The sequence below is a fragment of the Dermacentor albipictus genome, chromosome 2 (genome assembly GCF_038994185.2).
Source record: "Dermacentor albipictus isolate Rhodes 1998 colony chromosome 2, USDA_Dalb.pri_finalv2, whole genome shotgun sequence".
Classification (NCBI taxonomy): Eukaryota; Metazoa; Arthropoda; class Arachnida; order Ixodida; family Ixodidae; genus Dermacentor; species Dermacentor albipictus.
The window spans coordinates 104,705,553-104,720,490 of record NC_091822.1 but is presented as its reverse complement, the minus strand read 5'-3'; the positions used below and the strand labels follow the sequence as shown (position 1 = coordinate 104,720,490).

Sequence of the window (14,938 nt, the reverse complement as noted above, 5' to 3'; positions counted from 1 at the left end):
AATTAAGAAAAGCAGGTATATAGCAAGCGACACTAGTTCTTAAAAAGCCCTTGTCGAGCCGAGACACACCCCCTACCGCCGGTTTACACTATGTAAATAAATAGTTAGCACTTTTGGGAGCTTTAAATTGTCAATGTACTACGCGACCAAGTTTCTGCGAGCCTTGTCCGATGAAGACGCTTCTGCAGTTTAGAAAGAAAACATACAAGCTCACTGTCTTTATGACGGATTGACATTTAACAAAAAAAATCGCAAGAAACCTGTTCTGTAAGACTGAAACGCGCAAGACAACTTTTCTAGTGCTACAACATAGGTACATCACTTTCCGTGTACAGTTGTAATTAAAACAAAGGGCAAACATCCCTTACAAAAAAAATTGTTGAAAGGTTATTGAAATATCATTGGTCAACGTCAACAAATGACCTTGAAAGATCATTGGCGAATTGTTGAAACATCATTGAGGAAATTGTTGACAAGTGTTGATAATTGGCCCGCGACATTTTGTCGAAACATCATTGTGGCCTCTCAATTTGAAAGATCGTTGGCATATCGTTGAAACTATGGTGTATTTCACTCTTGAAAGCCCATTGAAGCAGTGTTGAAGATGTGTTGTTTGTCAATGTTGAAAGCCCATTGAGCTATTGTTGAAATGTGTAGTTTGTCAATGTTGAAAGCCCATTGAAGCATTGTTGAAGCTCAAAATTGAAAGCCCATTGAGGTATTGTTGAAATGTGTTGTTTGTCAATGTTGACAGCCCATTGAAGCATTGTTGCAGATATGTTGAGCCTCAAAATTGAAAGCCCATGGAGGTATTGTTGAAATGTGTAGTTCGTCAATATTGAAAGCCCATGGAAGCATTGTTGCAGATCTGTTGAACATCAACACAAATTACGTTGAAAGCCCTTTATGCCCCACTGGGTATTTAGCAGTTTAAACCTGCACTTACCTTAAAATACTGCTGAGCTATGTTGCATATAATTACCTTTGATGTCACGGTGGCACGTCTGCTGTGAGAGGATAAGGATAAAATTTAAATACAGGCATTTTGTACCGCAGACCTCTGTCACCCTGGGCTCAAAAGCATGCTCCTAGATTGCCTGTAATAAACCATATTGTAAAACTGCTAGCAGTACTGTTATGCCACTTTTTTCAATTGTCAGAGTGAATGGTCCTCCGAAAAATCAAGAGTGCTGAACTGATGCAGACAAAAACCATTTTTCTAGGTGAACTGTTTATTTGTAACCAAACATCTCTGTAAATGTACAACCCTTTGTAGTTTGAGATCAGAAACTTCTTAAAAACTATCGCACAGTACAAACTTCCTGCAGCTTGACACCATAACAAAATTGAATACTGAAGATGTAGTCAGTGTGGCTCTCAAGTAAAACACATTTCCCAAAAGAAATAAATTTTAAAAAATAAATGCCTAAATAAATAAATGTACAAGCAGACTGACATGACTGCAAATAAGAACACTCAAAAAAGGTACTTGCTTTCTCTATTAGGTAGCCAGTGGTACTATAACCATGGCACAATTTGCTTGTGCCCACAGCACTCAACTGAGACCTGATATGCAGGGGGGTAATCTTTAAGTTTCATGGAACTTATTGAAGACTGACTGTTGCAGCTAACATAATTCTAGATACAGAGTGCCAAACATTACTTGCATGAGAAACAAGACACCATAGTCAGCTGATTAACAAAAACTCGGTTCCTAATAAAGTTTTTACGAATTGTAGCCGGTAATTTTACAAGGTGTATGCACTTAGAATGAATTTCCAGAATGACACTAGTAACGAGACACATGCCATCAAACTGGCTGTAGAAATGCACTGCTATGCATCGAAGTACAAAAGTAACCGGAATGCCCTTGTATTTCTCTCACATTTATGGAAAAATATCGAAACTGGTGTCATCCTGGAAATTAATTTCAAGTGAATGTCTTGCAAACTCACTGGCTACAATTTGCAAACTGAAATATGTGCTGTGATGTTATAAGTGAATTAATAAATTTATGACAATCAGTTTAATGTTTCCATTTCTTGTGCTAGTAATGTCCACCTCTGAATAATCCAGCTCAAGAACAAGAATTATGCTACCTGGCAGACAACTTAAATATCTGTAAAACTGAAAAAGGATCACTGTACAATCCTTATTTGTTGGTTGAATGGTGTGTGCCAATTTCAGTAAACCTTACATACTTTTGAAACATGGCAATCACAATAAGTGATGCCTATGGGAGCAGTTTATTATGCCGCATTGCTGTTGCATGATCCAGTTGTGTTTTCTGCCATGATAACATTGCTGCGCAGGTAATTCCATATCAAGCGACTTATTCATATTGGCTGCTTCAGATTTTCATATGAAACAAAGACAGCTATTAGTGATGTGCTGGAATACAGCAAAGTTACTCCTTGTGCGAGTTCCATTTCAATTTTATTCGCTGCCACAAAAAATAACGAAAGAATTCAGAAGATATGGTTTTATGCAAACATGAAAGGCACATCATTGCCATTACTGGAGATGTTTTGTTGCATATTAAATTTAAGCCGACTTATACCTATTAATTTTACTCATGTATTTTAGATAGCAATAAACCATTTTTACAAAGTTATGTAAAATGCCGTTCTTACTGGACTCTGGAAATGGCACAGATGCACTTGCAGGTATGCAATTCCATGCCGAATCGACAAGCATTTTTTTCACACCGCACATAAATCTGAAACATTGCCATATGTTTACTAGAGTTCAAAGCTTGTTACCCACTTTTATTTATTTCTGCCAGATATTTTGTAGCATTTTAGGTGACAGTTTAGTTTTCCTGTTCAGCTGAGCTAGAGGCATCAAATGTCCTCTAGCTTTTCATTTTTTTTTCAAATGCTTCAAATACTTTTTTTTCAAATGCACATTGTATTGATCGAGGCCTTCAAATGGTGTGCGTGGAAATATGGTGAAGTGATGCAACTGCCAAAATAGCCAATTTTTCAAATATTTGCATACTTCAATTGCTTTTGGCACCGGCAAAAATGAGTCAAATTGCAATCCGTTAGTTTTTTTTTTCGTAAGAAAAAATTCACAGGACAGAAATTAAATACAGAATGGTAGCCCAAGTGACATAGTATAGCAGAAAAATATATGAAGCTCTGAAGGTTCAGCTGATCGCCTGTAAAAAAAAAATTCTAATCTTTTGCAAGAAGCTTCATGTTCAAGGAAAAAACAGCCTTCGTAGTTGGCGAAAAAATGTGATACATTATTGGATAGCTCTACATGTCTGCTATGCATGTGTGAAGTTAAAAAAGTCATTTTTAAAAGTGAGAAATTCCTTTTTGAAATTTTGTCAGCACCGACTTTTCTCTGATGTGCGCACAGCTTGCTGGCCGGGAATGCAGACGACAAAGCTGGCTTCGTATGCACAGATGACAGATAAGCGGTGTTAGGGTCTGCATTTTATTGCTAAGGACACATGCTCTAATGCAACGAGGCTTGTGTTTGGTGTGGGCCAGGTAAACCATACAGCCATTGCACATAAAATATCAATACGAGGTCTGTTAGAAGAGTATCCGACCTTTGGCTGAAGAAAAAAAACTGGCATAACTGAAGTGTTGGAAACCTAATCACCCTCAAAGTAGTCTCCTTGGGAATCCAGCCACTTCTCCCAGCGGTGCTGCCGTTGTTAGAAGCATTCCGAGAAGGCTTCTTTCCAAATGGACTTTAGCTCAGCTGTCGTTGCAGCCATAATGTCTTCTCTTGTTTGAAATCATGCTTGTTTCAATGGCCCCTTGATTTTGGGAAACGGCCAGAAGTTGCAGGCCGCCATATCAGGAGAGCAAGGAGCCTGTCGAACTACAGGAGTCTGGTTTTTCGCCAAAAAAGTCTGAATCAAGTGCGAGAAAAACATTGTCTTGAAGGATGTGCCAATTTCCTGTTGACAGCTTCGGTATCTTGCTCCATACAGCATCACATAGGCCATGGAGGACATCCCTGTAGTAGTCTTTAGTGATTGTTTGACCCTGTGGTGTGTATCCGTGGTGTACCACACTGCGGGAGTCAAAGAAAGCAGTCAGCAACACTTTGACGTTGCTGCACACTTAGCAGTCTTTGGTTGGTGACGTGGAATGCTTCCACTGTAACGACTGGGATTTGGTTTCCAGGTCGTAAACATACACCCAAGACTTGTCACAAGTGATTATGGTGTTCATGAAGTTGGGGTCACTGTTTGTGGAATCCAGCATGTCTGCGAGACTTCAACACAAAGTTGCTTTTGCTCCACCATGAGCAGCTTGTGAACGAATTTTGGCGCAACTCTCTTCATGGCCAAATCTTCGGTGATAATGGAATGTGGATAAAATGTGCTGATGCCCACCTCTTCCGCAATTTCTTGGATAGTTACACGACGGTCCCGCATCACCACGGGGTTCACTTCGGCAATGACCTGGTCATTTCGGCATGTTGATGGCCGACTGGAGCGTGGCTCGCTCTCCACCGATGTGTGGCCATCTTTAAACTGGTTGTACCACTCCATAATCTGTGTGCTGCTCATAGCACAGTCACCAAAAGCACTCTGAATCTTCCAGATGGTTTCCACTTGGCTGTCGCCCAGTTTCTGTCAAAATTTGATGCAGTAGCACTGCTCCAGTCGCTCTGCCATTTTCCTTGCGATAAAAAACCGACGAGAGCACCGTACTACCTCATTCAAACGCTGCGTCCCAGCAATTCACGCTATTGGCAGGTGGGAAAAAATTCATGCATGCGCACAAAGGTTCAAGGGCGGCTGATGAAAACGCGCTTGTTTCATATTCATCAGGTGTTCGCAAAAAAAGGTCGAATACTTTTCTAACAGACCTCGTACGTAATAAATATGTGAGGGAATCCTGCAGTGCTAAAAGATATGTTTCATGCAGTTTAGAAAAAGAAATATCAGCTATTATGTAGACAGTAAATCTATAAAGAGCACTGATATTGTTCATACAAAGCATCCTAAAGGGCATGTCACATTGCAATGCAACATAGAGGGAGCAGGACACTTTGTGCCCTGCTCCCTGAAGCCCAATGATGATGCAAGTAGAAAACACCTTCATAATTAAGACTGAAAACCTACATGAGTATGAACAAATTCTTGTGGTGTTGTTTGCTACCACTGTTTCAGAGCTGGAACATGCTCGTCTATAAAAGTCATATGTGCCATGTTCAGTCTGATGTGGTCAGACACCATTGGCGACCACTTTTTGCGTTCATGTTAAAAAAATACGAGCTGAGACTGCAGCAGCAGCGCTTGACGTCACCTGCCTTCGTAATGATAAAAAAGGCAAGTCAGTTTGTTGAGTAGTTCTTGTGGCTAATATATTAACAACCTTTCCTTGCTAGATGACATGGCTTCATATATTTATGCTATATTTATGCTGTATGTGTGATCCACAAAGGAACATTATAAAAAATACCTTATCGCACTTAAAGAATAATCACTTTTTGTTTCATGTCACATGCATAGCAGACATGTACGGCTGTGTAATGATGGGTGACATACTTTTGTGCCAACCACCAAAGCTAATTTTTTACCTTCAACACGAAGCTTGCAAAAAATTTCAACGTTACAGTTTTTTTAGCTGATCAACTGAACCTCCAAGGCTTGAAATATTTTGCTGCTATCCCAAGTCAAGCAGTCTGATTTTATATTCATTTTGTGCCTTCTGTATTTCCCTACGTTAGAAGAAAATTCAAACTGCAAATTTTGGCAGTCACACCACTTCAGTCTCTTGACATGAACACCACCTGAATATCTGGATCATACAATTTCCCTTTCAGAATAAACGTGTATCAGTGGCTTCTAGCTTAGCTGGGCAAGAACAATAAATTTTTGCCAAAATTCAAAAAAATTTTTGTGAAGGAAAATAAATGGGGAGCAAGAGTTCGGAGCTTCAACTATATCTGTGATGGCCAAAAAAACGCTGGTTGGTTGCCCTGGAATTACTTAAGAGTATGTATGAAAGCAAATTTTCTCAAAAATTTTCTCGTTGTACCTACTCAAAATCAAGCAAACTTGAAATGGTTTGCCATAATGGAACAGTTCTTGAGAAAATTGTTGGGTGGTTTGGCATGAAATGACTTAAGCTACTTAAAAAATATATTAATAAGGAAACACTATCCTTACTGGAACCATATCAAAAACTAACATAAAAATGTAGTGAACTATAACAAAGCACAGCACTTGTATTCTGGATTGAGCAATCCAATGTGGGCTTCTCAGGAGACTAGCATAATTAACATAAATAAAATTAACATAAAAATGTCAAGGCATAGGAAGGCACAACATTTGTATGCTCATTTGAGAAATCCAAATTGGGCCCTTCAGGAGACTAACATAAAACATAAAAATGTCGAGAGTTACAAAAGCACAACACTTGTGTTTTGGTTTGAGCTGTCCAACTTGGGCTCTTCAGAGGTGAAGGGGCAGGGGCAGTTGCTTCAGGGGCAGGGTCCCATGCGAGAAGCGAGGCCAGAGTTCTTTACATAGGGCATGTTGGTACCAGGAAATTTGCGACACGTGAAGCCTGCAAAAACAAGCCAGAATAAGTTTTAAAAAGCAACTTCCACATGCAAAAGAATGGCATGCAATATGCCCTTGTTACAATGAAATTGATTTATGTATTTGTGTTGCTTTATTCCAATTTTCCATGGGTACAGCTTTACAGAATGACCACTTAAATTTATTTAGTGTGGCACAGGACTCCACTAAGTGTCAAATGCAGGAAAGGGCAAAGAGGAACAAAACACTGTAGCAATATAACTTTATGAATATCTTCAATGTCAAAGATGTGAACTTTGCTTGCTGATAAACAAAATGGTGAAAAAAATTCATGTCGTTCATAAATAAACCTGAACTGACAACTAAAATTATTTCTTGTAAGTTTCATAATTAAAATGTGCAGCACTTCACTGTGCTTTTCCATGCTCCAAATACAATAGTGTCATGTCACTATAATTGAGTGTAGCTTCATTTGATGTTAGGTTTCCTGAGTTCACATGCAATCGGAACGTACTTCTCGCCTTACAATGACTTAGGACTTTCCACATTAAAGAAGACACTGCTTACAGCGAAGTATGTTTTCTTCCTCAACGACTGAATTACTGTTATAATGAGGATTCCGTGTAGTTGTGCGCCAAACTGCTTAGCATGACACATGCAGAATGTGACAGATACGAAGAAATGCTGTCTTTTAAGAGTCATATGCCATAGGACTGACTTCTTTAACCCTTTTAGGGTTCACTGCCATACATCTGTCACTGTGATGGAACGTTCTGAAAAAATTTGCCTTTTCAGAACAAAGTGTTGCCTAGCCTCCCACTGGAGGTGCAGCAACCTTCTAAGACTTCTAGAAAATATTCTTATAGTGCTGTCGCTCCTTGGGTTTCTCCCAAACTGATTTTTCACTTAGCTCCTTGGTGTCTGTCATTGCACTAATTTGGGAGTGCTGCCACAAGTTTCCGTAAGTTTCATTACAGAAAAAATTATGCTGCTTTATCCTGCATAAAACAATAAAACATGTAAAACTGCAAATACTGAAATGGTATTGCCACTTTATTGTTATTTTAAAAAATTATTTACCAGTTTATTTTCTCGGAAAGTCGCCCTGAAGAACTTAAATCTGCAATAACAATATTAAGGATGAGCGAAAAGTGATTTTTGAGACTGAACCGAATAATGCCAGAAGCAAATCAAATATTGGATAGCTTCTGAATAATGAACAGCTGATATCACAATTAATGTAAGATGAGGTTCACATACTAGTATTCTTAAAGTTAGCAAGTTTCTGTCATTGTTATGTTATGAAGAGCTGTTTATTAAAGGCACAAATGGAGCAGCAAAAAGTTTCTTCACATGCACAGGACTCTTCAGTAAGCATGAATGATTGCTGTACAGCCTCTAAAGTACAGCTACTTTAGTAACGTAGCCTGGTCTGCTATTCTTACAAGTTCTTACGTTTTACGTCTATACTATGTTATTGGAGGTGAAAATTTACCGTACTTTGGCTCAAATCTCATGTTTTATTGGTGTTTCGAAATATTAGAATAATACTCACATTTACAAATAGTGACCATTCAAAGACTAAATTGAATAGGACACTATTCAAGTCGAAAGTTTTGAGTATGTGCACACTACAAAAGATATATAACTCCTAAATTAGAGGCATATTTCTCCCCAAAATGTGATCCTCAATGGGCTAAACAAGAGCGACAGAAAAGCCCATTCATCTTTTTGAAAAATTTAAGCCCATAATCTACTTGGCAATGGTTCATAACCATGTTAACAGGTAGGTGAAGTAAGGAAGCAGGAAACAATTCTAACAATTTCAGAATGGGAGTAGTGGACATGTCCGATGGTCTGTAAGAAGCTTTATACATTAGGCCCCAAGAGCCTATTCTCCATTTATTGAAGTATATGAGGAAAAGCCACATAAATATTTTTTTCTTATCTTAGAATACAAAGTGATACAGTGCATGTTAATAAATACGAGTCATAGGTTAGGTGCTCAGAATAAGTAAGCATCCACTAAACATAGTACTGTTGACTGTGAAGCTGGCAACTCGGTCCCTGTTGTTTCTTTGATTGAAACTACCAAAAGAAAATTGCCACAACACTCAGGTTCCCTCCGCTGAAAGGTTGCTGTCTCGGATCACATGGACCTGCTTCAAGATAGGAGCAACTTTGATTTGATGTGGTCTGTTAAAATTGGTGAAACTACTGTTTCACATCTCAGAACATGGAGAGCTGTTTTGTTTTGATTTCTGCAATTTGGTGAACGTGCTCCTGCTCGAGCTGAGCAGTAACCACACTTGAGCATAGCTTCTCCGCAATTCGTGTATTAACACTTTCAGGCTACTTAACCATGTCCTCCATGCCAACAGATTTGGAGCGTGCTTCACAGACAACTATTCCTTGCAATGACAGCCAAGTAGCACTGCTAATGCACAAATGCAGCTCATTTTATTTGGTGGAGATGCTAAAAACTTTCGGCAGTGAAGGCAGCTTTTAAATTTGGAAGCATTTGAGTATGGCGGCATTAGGCACTCAAGATCATATGAACAGTCATTCCAAATGGTAGGCTATTGTAGCACACAACTGCACACACAGGCTACATGAAAGTCGTTTGTTATGCCAATGGCAAGTTCATAAATTTAGAAAAGAAATGTGAATGTAAAAATGCAACCGGAAAGGGTATATGGTACTTGCCTATAACAGCACTGACCCTGATGGGGTCAAGAGCCTCTGTTGCCCCTTGGTGTTATTTCCAAAGCCCAAATGGCCCATGAGCTCCTCCTCTGTGAACACATGGTGAAGCAAGGCCCTTGCAAACTTTCCTGGTCCACCATGGCAGGCCATGGTAAGCTGGGCCAGGATAACCTTCTCAATGTGCACTCTTACAGCGTATGTGAACCTGCATGTTTAAGTAAATGTTAGCAAAACAGTTTTAAGCCTTTCAAGTACATTCACACAACAGCCCTACTGCAAATCAATTACAAAAGTACCTGTTGCAAATCTAAAATGCTAAACTCGACTTCTTACAAGCTTCTGATGCTGTCTGGATGCCCCATGTTTCAGAAAAACAATCCAGCACAAACAAGAAAAATAAACCAACGTATCCAAACATCTAGTACTTGAAAAAGGGGAGCACCAGCGAAACACAAATGACACGCACACAAGGAAACGGCATTAGACATGGACGGACATTGGGACGGACCAGCGTTCGTCCCTGTCTAACGCCTTTTCCATGTGTGCGCGTCCTTTGTTTTGCTGGTACCCCCCTTTTTCAAGTTCATCATGCACCAACTGGTCCAAGAGCTTGCGCTAATGCACATCTAGTACTATTTATTGTGATTACCATTCTTGGGATACTTCATATTTTCAGGTGTTTGTCTCGATTGTCCCATCCATTTGTGTGAATATGTAGCCATGGTCTAATGGGGAGATTGGGCTGCTATGTTGAGGGAAGAGTTCAATACCAACCGTTGGAACAGCTTGGGTGACTGGGTATGTGACCCTGGGCATATGCCACTTTTCAATGAATCTCTTTCACGCTATCTTGAGCAGATGCTGCTGCTTGTGTTGGCAAGCAGCATTAGGAGCTCGAAGTGGGACATGATTGTCGATCATTACTAAGATTACCACTACACATCACGTTCGCTTGCTGTGCTCCAGAAGTAATGCGAGATTCCACTCCACTGTATGAAATGTACATAAGCCGCAAGGACAGTAAATTAAATTAATTAAATTAAACCTCAATTAAATTAATCTACTCGCAAAGCACAGGCTGCACAAGATCACGGAGTGAACTCAGAAGTTTGTGGACAGTCAGTTGATGTCCATGTCAAGGACCTCTAGGGAGACTCGGTCATTTCCTCGATGTGCATCATCGTGCCGTCACACATTGTATTACAATTCTGTCTCGTACCACTAATAGTCATCGCGTATCACAGAATTCAAAATATAAATAGACACTTATATCTACTGTTTATTTAATCTTTACGGAAAATACTTTGAGCATGAGTTTTTGCAGAGATCATGAATTCTATCGCTTAAAGGAGCACTAAAGTAAAATTAAATTAATTAAATTTTGGCGTTTTAAGTGCCAAAACGACAATCTGATGTTTAAGCTTGTTTCACATGCAAGCGATTCAGCGAATGGAGCGAACAGCGACGCGGCGCTGCAAAGCTTATCGCAAAGTTTCGTTTCATATGCATTGCCGCCGCGCATTTTCCGCTGCTGCGAAAAGCAATGCTGCTGGCATAAAACACAGGACTTTCATCCAGTTTCGGTAGTTTGCGACTACCAACATAAACATAGCTTTGTCTCTGCCTCTCAAATTTTTATTTTATAAATACATATCCTGCGCTTAGCAATTTAACAATTCGTTGATAAGCTCTCTTGGCATGTTGCCTGTACCACGTGTACCAAGTAAATAAACATCATCCTATGCGCAGGCTTTCCAGCACTAATCCTCCGCTGGTCACGTGTCGAGGTGGGTCGTTCGGAAGCAGTGCTGCCGCTCTGCCGCTGCGATGAAATTCCAACTTGCCCGAACCTTGCCGCTCCCACCGTTGAAACTGATTTCTGCGGCGCGGCGGCAGGATTTGCAAGCATTTTCGCTTGCATGTGAAACAGGCTTTAAGCACGCCATAGTGGGGAACTCTGGATTAATTTTTACCAAATAAGGCTGCAAGGTACATGGGCAGTTTTGTATTTCACCTCCATCAAAATGCGGTTGTTTGATCATGTGACCTCGTGCTTAGCGGCGCTGTGCCAACACCCCTAAGCAACTATGGCAAGAAAGCACTAAAGAGAAAAATTACTTTAGATGTATCTGTAAATGACCTTCCTACAATTCAAGAGATTCACTCGTACCATGACAAGAGGGTGAGTAAATTGTAAAAGCAGCAAGAGGAAAGATTGGTGGCAGTGCTGCCTTGAAGTTACCACACCCGCTTGCTGTGACGTCATGGATTTTGATGTCTGTTCAGGTGCAGCAATTTTTTTTTACAAATAAAGATGTTCTTCATTGTATTCCAAAAACTTAAAATAAGAACCGTCAGGAACTTTTACTGAAACAATACAACCCAAGTTTGTAAAAATACTTGAAATCCACGATGTGACAATGAGATGTCAGCACGAAGATTTTGGGGCGATACTCAGAAAATTGAACGCTGAGCTTTATTTTCTCTAATAATCAAGCAATTACCAAGAAATTTACAGAAGTAGATATTTAAAACGATGCTTTATTTTAAATTCATTTAAGGTGTCATTAGTGTCCCCTTAATACAAAACAAGGAATGCACTTAGCTGCGTAACAGGTTAACATGCATCACTGGTTCTCATTAAGGTAGGATTATCAGTATAGCAATGGGCATGCACTGGCTACTCCAGAGGGGAGCCCTGCCACTTCCCCTCAACCTCCCAATTTCCAATTTTTTTTTATGAGCAGTGATGCAATTTCTGTATCCTAACGAGGCATAATGCCAAGGAGATTCATGCCATGCTGGCTACAGTATGTGGTGACCGGCACTTCACACCGTCCAGCTCGGCATCAATCTTTCTGGAATTTGGCCCTTGAAATGCAGAAAGCTTTGATCACTGCTCGTTCTTCAGCCAACTTTCTCAAAGGGTGCTGCTGCTCTGGTTTGATACCTCTAGCAGTGCACTGCTGCATGACATAGGTGAAACTAGGAAGATGTGCACTCACGTAGACCACTAATGTCCACACTGTTTCTGAACACCCCTCCCATATCAGGCATATACCCTGAAGAAGGCACATTCTATCTTTAATATGTTCACAAGTGACACTGAAATTCACTCCCAGTCCCGGTGCAGTTGCAGTCTTTCAGTTGAGTGCTTAAAGGCACCATGTCTCCTAATGAAGGCACTCTGCACCAATTGATCACTGGAGCAAATGCCTTGCAGTTGCATCAGCAATGTTGTTTTTTCTGCTTCCTGCAATACATTTTCACGGCATCACTGTATTTGATCATGGTGACGTTACAGAATGGATGGCCAAAGAATTCACCTTTAGCATTCCAGCTCGGGTGTCTCTCAGCTCATTTTGAATCTGAAAAAAGATGTCAGTATTAAAATGTGAAGCCACAATGCAGCAAAATCAACAATCAAAAGAGCTACATGGACCATTAGGCTGACATAAATAGACGGATACAAATGACTAGTCATTGAATACACTAAAGTGTGGCCGCTCTTGCCAATGGCAGTGTGAGCTTGTCAAATAATTTATTTCACATTCCTCTATTATTTTAAAAATTATTTCCATGCATCTAGTGAACTGTTATGGCCACATATTAAAGGATGCTCCTTCATATAAAACCACAGTGTTGCATTCTTTTACTCCCCGTCTACCTGATGCTACTGAAGTTTTGCTTACTCTCAAAGAAAGAATTTCACAGAACTGCTCTTTCGACAATGCATTATTCCAAGCTTGTGGCAAAGCGTTGTCATTTAGTTCACAACTATGCGCTCCCCTTTCAATCTGTTCACTATTTAGTGCTCGGATTCAAAGCAAAAATAGCTTTTCGACATAACTAGCTACTTCTATGGTCACAAGAAACAATGCTAATTATTGATGTTTATGTTGCCGATAACGTATACATGCCGCCTCGAAACCCAGTGGGACGACAAAGCAGATATGCCAGGCATCTCGTTCCTCTACTGATTTTAAAATTTTGTTAAATCAATCACTTACTGAAGTGCGAAAAGCTGCAATTTCACGAAATTACGTTATTTTGAATGTTGTAGGACCTGGAGTGACATGAAATCTGCCTTTCCGTGAATGCTAAGAGCGCCTACGCGAAGCCGTTTGGGGCGAAGCACTCGATGGCGTCGAACGAAGATGAAAAAAGAAAGCTGAATGCGCGCGAACTGGTGGAAAACAAAACACACGCGGTTAGCAAGGCGTATAACTCGATGATTTCGCAGCACTCTGTGGCATCCCCCTCTATTGTATCTCACGTATCGCATAGAATCACATGTACACCCTTCAAATTCTTTATTATTATTGCGCGACAGCCTCCTCTGTGTTTTCCGATCGCGCGAACATCGGCCGCACGGCGTGTCAGATAGCAGCCTAGTCACTCGTTCCTGAAGGGAATTCAGCGCAACAGAATACACTTTCGCCGATCCCACCGCCCCACGCCGCTACAAGCTCGCTCCCACGTCTTGTACTAGCGTGGCGCAAACGAAATATCTTCCGATTACAGTACAGATCGGATGGTTTCACGTCGCATTGTTTTGCGCTCATTAATAAGGCTAACTCAATCGGTGCTCGAATACCGTATCAGAAATCATGGCGTACAACATGCCCTGTTTTAGCTGGCACCACATAGCTGCCTTACGTCACCACAAGCGGAGTGTAAAGTTAAACCAGGACAAAGCTCCATGTTATATACCACGAATCTAGTGCGGTACAACCAATTCTGGCAACGGAAGGATAGTGCTAGGAATGAAAACTAGAAAAGAGGCGCACGGAAAACACGCACAGGCGCTGAAATTCCCCTGCGGCGCGGACGAACAAGGGGAATTCGAAACACTAACTCACCTTTGATGTCGCTGAGTCGGAGGCGATCATGGCGATCTTCGAGGCAACAAGCCCATAAAAAGCGAGCAACACGCAGGAACATTCCAAAGATGTCACAGCGAAGCACACAAAGAACGCAGAAAACGCAGGAAGTTTTCACACAACCGGCATGCACGATCACGCCGGAATGCTACAAGCCTCAACAGCGCAAACGCGCAATCATACATGTACACTCATACAAATACACGCTTATATTATCATAAATTGTACCATTTGATAACAAATTCTGTGATGTCATGTTATTACAGAAAAATTGTAGCGCTTTGGAAGTGTATAAAAGTTTTTTGCTTCACTTCTTTGATGAACTACTTTCTTTGGCGCAGTAACGCAGTGCACCGGCCGGAGCTAATGGCATGCGCGGGAAAAGGCGCCAAATTCAAACGTCGCAAACGCCGTGCTAATGTTTCCGCGCACAGTTTTCGTCGTTTGTATTTAAAAAAAAAAAAGTAATGCGTGCCGCAACCATGCGAACTGAACTATTGACCACAAAAGTACAGAAACGTCGCTGTTTGCGCTTCTTATTTCGACGTCATGGCAAACTGCAGGCGGTCTGTCGTCCCATTCTTTAAACATTTGTGCGTGTGCTTCTGCGCTGTGCGAGTTGTCACCGAGAACGTATAGCAGCGCAGGTTGTGCTTGGTGGCCGAGCAGATTCCCAACACATTCGCCAGCACCCCGTCTAGGTCACAGAGAAGAATTTGGCCTCCATGTGAAATATGAGCACCATGTTGTACATATCCGCCAAGCTTTTCGTTTCGTTCTGTAGCGCGTTAACGGGTAACATCTAAGCTAAATTACTCTGTAAAAA

At 40.8% G+C, this 14,938-nt stretch overlaps 1 long non-coding RNA gene across 2 annotated transcripts; it reads right to left on the bottom strand.

Moving 5' to 3' along the window:
• Nucleotides 1-1,214: 1,214 nt before the first annotated feature.
• Nucleotides 1,215-14,272, bottom strand: LOC139056028 (uncharacterized). 2 transcript variants are annotated; one of them, XR_011512098.1, is made up of 4 exons: nt 14,092-14,272; nt 12,556-12,597; nt 9,230-9,434; nt 1,215-6,548 (listed from the first exon to the last, which is right to left on the bottom strand). It is a non-coding gene; the product is annotated as an uncharacterized lncRNA (long non-coding RNA). The 2 variants fall into 2 exon arrangements; XR_011512099.1 differs by lacking the exon at nt 12,556-12,597.
• Nucleotides 14,273-14,938: the final 666 nt, after the last annotated feature.